Source organism: Eulemur rufifrons, chromosome 7 (assembly GCF_041146395.1).
Source record: "Eulemur rufifrons isolate Redbay chromosome 7, OSU_ERuf_1, whole genome shotgun sequence".
NCBI classification, from domain to species: Eukaryota; Metazoa; Chordata; class Mammalia; order Primates; family Lemuridae; genus Eulemur; species Eulemur rufifrons.
In genome coordinates, this window is record NC_090989.1 from 91348227 (window position 1) to 91353539 (window position 5313).

Here is a 5313-nt window from a genome sequence, read left to right on the forward strand (position 1 = left end):
AGGAGGGGAGGGGAGTCAGGATTGCTTTCTTAGCTCAGTAGCTTTACTATTGTTATTATAAAGAGGTAAGCAATATTGGCTTATACTTTGTGAAACTTCTTTTTCTGCTCTCTTCCCCCACTTTGATCTCTTCTCTTTCCTTTCCTATAGTGCCTCTATGCTGCTCAATTTAGGTTCTACTTCCAGCAGATTCTCCTCTGTGACGGATTTTGTACTGGAAAGGAGATTCTATTGGTAAGTTTTGAGATTTAGAAGGGCCCAGAGTAGGGCCCACCTAACCTTTCCTTTGTCTTTACCCATAGAACCTCTTTCCAGCTCTGGTAGCTCTTCTCAAAAAGACTCAATAAGCTTTCTATGCTGACTGTACCTTTTGATTTTGGGATAAGTGCCTCTGGCAATTTGATTATGGGTTTGCTGATTTTCAGTGCCAGGAGAAGGCCCTTTACCTGCTTCCTACTTCCTTCTGCCCACTTGCTGATACCACGTGAGTCTTGTTGCTGTCAGTTAATCAGCCCCCTCCTTAATTTTAGCAGTTCATGAGATACACTGTTACTTTTATAGTAGGTAGTAGTTCTGCATTTTGTTGTGGTGATGGTTATTGTTGGAGGATTGGGTAGATTTAAAACCACACTATCGCCATTTTCATTTTGCCCAGAAACTGCTATCATATTTTAGTTTCTAGAAAGTCTTTTGTTCTCTGGATGTTCCCTTCATTATGCCTTCTGGTTCTTGACTTGTGAACCCTACATCATCTCTTTAATAATGATTTTTAAAAGTCTTTTCTTCTCCCTATATTGTCTTTATTTTCTCTGAGTTTCCTTTTTCTTATTGTTTCTGTACTACATTTTTATGTCTGAGTATTTCCTCAAATATCTTGAGATCCTAAGGCATTCTATTGGGATATCTACGGACATAAGTAGGACCTTTAATCAGTGGACTTCTTTGTAATGTGCTTGGGTGGGGACAGATCCGTTTAGCTGAGGGACTCTCAACTGTCAATATTTAGGTTTTTTTCTCTTGGGCTGGCCGGTTTCCCCAGATAGGTGTCCTTGACTGTACCTCTATTGTATGAGGGACCGGGGGCGCGGGGGGCGGGGGGAGGGGGGTGGGCGTTAAGCTTAGTTGCCAGTGTGTAAAAAAGAAAAGGGAATATTGAGGGGTCTCATGGTCCAATATCTAGACTTTACCTAAGCTCCTTTCAGATAAGTTACTCACAACATGACTCAACATGACCAGTGTCTGAGTCTAGATCCTTTATGTTTCAACCTGTCCTGAAAATAAACTTCTTATGTTTTGCCAGCGTGGGTAAGGCATAGGTGCCCCAGCATGAGAAATGGTATTTAACAGTTTAACTCCTTACAAATTTGTCAGTAATTATCCTGTGTGCAGCCCTACCTACACCCCTCTCCTTCCTTCAGAGTTATCTGGTCCCTTCAATTACTGAGACTTTTGGGATTCTGAAGTTTGAAAAATTTGTTCTCCCAACCCTTGCAGGCACTTCACATTAAAGTCAGTTAAACTCATCCTCATCCTCTCTAGATTTCAAAATTGTGTTGACATCTTTCCAGTTCTCTTTATCCTTACAGATTTATGATTTAGAAAAAAAATCCCTTAAATGGGGTTTCCAGAGAAGTGGAGATAAACACGTTTACCTCTACTATCCTTTTAACAGAAGTTCCACCATTCTTTTAATAAATTCTTTTTCTGCTTAAATTAACTGAGAATGGTAGAATTAACTAAAGTGCTAGAAGTATTTCTACAATCATGCCTTTTCAAGACAAGAGTTCTGAATAGGGCTGAACTAAGCCCATCAGACACATGACTCAAGATACTGCATGCCAGTAGGACGCCTTAGCACTGAGTGACTGAAGATTTCCCCCCCCCAGTTGCCTAAGATTTTTATTTTATTTATTTTTTATCATTATTATTATTATTTTTTTTGAGACAGAGTCTCGCTTTGTTGCCCAGGCTAGAGTGAGTGCCGTGGCATCAGCCTAGCTCACAGCAATCTCAAACTCCTGGGCTTAAAGATTTTTATTTTGTACTTATTAAAATCTATTTAGACATACTTAGGTATGGATTTTCTAAAATCATATCATACTTATGGATATATAAGAAGGAAAATAAAAGCAGAAATTGATTAAGGTATTCTTAAAACTTTACATTTAGAGTCCTAGTCCTCTGAATCACTTTTCAAAAATACACTTTAATAATTTTTATTTGTGGTAAAAAACACAAAATTTACCCTCTTAACCATTTTTAAGTGTACAGTTTGGTAATGTTAAATATATTCACATCGTTGTGCAACAGATTTCCAGAACTTTTTCATCTTGCAAAACTGAAACTCTATCCCCATTAAACAACTCCCCATTTTCCCCCTCCCCAGACCCTGGCAACCACCATTCCACTTGCCATTTCCATGAATTTAACTACTTTACTTTACTACTTTCATGCCAATTCCATGAATTTAACTTCTACGAGATACCTCGTAGAAGTGGTATTAAAACATTTGTTTTATTTTGACTGGCTTATTTCACTTGGTATAATGTCGTCAAGGTTCATCTGTATTGTAATATGCAACAGGATTTCCTTCCTTTTTAATGAAGTAAGTTTTGTGAAGAAAGAAAAACACACCTCCCTTTGACAAACAACACTGAAAATATGATTCACTCTGAAACTACATCAAAAAATGTAAGGCCTTTGAAAGCATTCCTCAAAAATGTTAAAATTATGTTAAGCCCAAACCTAAGGATGGAAAAGAAAGGAAATGTATTCCTCACTTTTGCAAAAGTAATAAATAGAAATAGCTTACATGCAAGAGAAATAACATGTGAAATATGTATCATTCTTGGTGTCACGGCAAATAACCTTACCTATTAAGAATATAGTAAATATCTAAAGTTGCTCAATCAATGTTGTTAGGTTGAATTGAAATGCCAGCGTTGTTTTTCCAAAGGGCTCTGAAGTGGCAGCCTCTGGTCCTGGAAGAAGAGACAGACGCTCCTGGTTTTCAGCTGCTGTAGTGTAGTTGCTTTGCTGTGACCTGCAGATTTTCCCAAATTCCATTTCCAGGCTTTACCTTCATAAAGTCAAGTCCAGTGCAGAGATAAAGGAGGAAAAGGAAGGTTTGTTTAAGCCAAGTTTTTAAAGCTTGAATTGGTATGGAAAGCCTGAGGGCTTATTATTTTCATATAACGAGGAATTTTCTAAACACATTTTGAAGAAAAATTTTTTCTGCATGTGAGCATGCTAACTACTACTAAACTCCCACGTATGAAGAAATGCGCAGATGCTTCCCTTTCAACTCCCAAGTCTCCTTACTCACCCGCGCTGCTTTCTCAATTCCTTGTTAGCCTCCCAGTTGTTTCCTACTCTTGCATTTCTCTCCTTTCTTTTGTTTCCTTTCCTATTCCTTTGGTTCCTGCTCTGTTTCTTGCCTTTCCTGGCTCCCCTGCTCCCAGGGATACTAATCTGCATGGAGAACCCGGCGGGGCCTCAAAGCTGGGTGGGGTAAATTTACTTGGGTAAATTACCACATCCTGGAGCGCCGGCCAGCAGTGTTTTCTCAGGACTCGGGGAGTTGGAGTCAGTGTACTTAGGGGTGGGAGGGAGTGAAGCCATTTGGTGGGCTAGCTCCCCAGAGAGTGGCCGTGCATAAATCTCCAAAAGGTGAAATTGGGTGAAAATGACCACAGAGGTAAGTCTTGGGTGGGAGCCAGAAGACCAGCAAAAAGAGAAGTGCTCATGGGTGATGGTGGAATGGCGGGCGGGGCAGGCGGGGCAGCTGGGGCTGCAGGTTGTGGTTAGATTTATGAGTTAAGCCCAGCAATGGTCTTTTGTTCTTCTTTCCCACCTACCTAACCCTCTGAGGTTTTGGTCAGCTGTGGTGCTGTGGCTTGGGACAATAGTCTGGTTCCATTGCTGTCCATTCCTGGGTAAACCAGGGCTGGACCCTGCTCTAATATGACAAGAAAATTTTAAAAAGTACATGGGATGTCCAATTTTGATTCCCAAAGCAGTGTTGCAGGTAAATGGAGGTGGCCTTCAGGTGTGTGGAGACTTTCTTACCCCAGGCATGGAGGTGGGCTCTGCTAGGTCAATTTTTGGGATTCCCTGTGCAAAATGTTTTTTGAGCCATTCTGGAACATACTGTTACAGAAAGAGCTATTTTATAGATAGGAAACCATGAGCACTGTAATTTCAACACCTACATGTATTCCTTTAGATTATTTAACCCTCCCATAAAATGTAAGCAAATTCCAAGAGAGGTAATAGATTGATCCTTATGAATCCTTTTTAGCCTCAGATCGCACCAGAACCGGATCCTAACCTCCACCTTCCACATTCCCTTACTGCAGGCCAACCAGATACCATGCCAAGAACCAATGCTAGGCTCTTCCAGATCTTCCTGCCTGGGAACTTTTGAGTCTGCTGTTTCTTTGGACTGGAATGCCCTTCTCTCTCTTCCCTTTTTAGCTAATTCCCAGTTCTTCAAAACCCAGGCAATGTCACTGACTGTCCAAAGTCTGTGCTCCAAGGCAGGCTTAGTTCACGTGGGGGTTCCCTGACGACTTCCGTGTCTCCTCTCCAACAGCCCTTGTCTCACGTGATCATTGGCCTTCAGGTGCCTCTTTCCACCAGGTTAATTTTCCATCAAAGACAAGAACTGTGTACTTGTTCATCATTGAATCTCTTGCATTTAGAACAATAACTGGCCTACAGTAGGTTCTTTAAAAATGTTCATGGAATACATGAATGTTTTACTGTCCACATGTTTTGAGTGGGTGGCAGTCCAGGGCTGGAGGAGAGAGAGTGTGGAAATGCCAAGAGGAAAAGGAGCGGTGTGCAAAGGAAGGCCATGGAAGGCAAGCTCCTCCAGGAACAGCTTTGCAAATGGCCAGACCATCCCAGAGGCAGACTAACTCCTCCTTTACTACCATCTCTTTCATACACGGTAACTGTAATTGACTGCTGTAATTTAAGATGTATTGACACACTTGATGTGCTTGCCAAAGTGGTGTTTAATGACCTATATCTTATGGGATAAAATAGGGCAATATTAAAAACTCAAATTTGCTTTGGATTTATATCGGTCACCATCTGTTGGTTCCCAGATCCGGGGTTACATCATTCTTATTTTTATGTTAAACATGGCCAGCAATAAAAACAGAAAGAAAAAAGTGGGACTCATATAGGGGAGAATGTTTTGATTTCACAAAGGCTTGAGAGGGGCTTATTTTCTTCTCAGAAATCCTAGGAAACAGAAAACAACAGAAAGGTGTCTTATGAAGAAAGATCCCCTTCATCTTGACC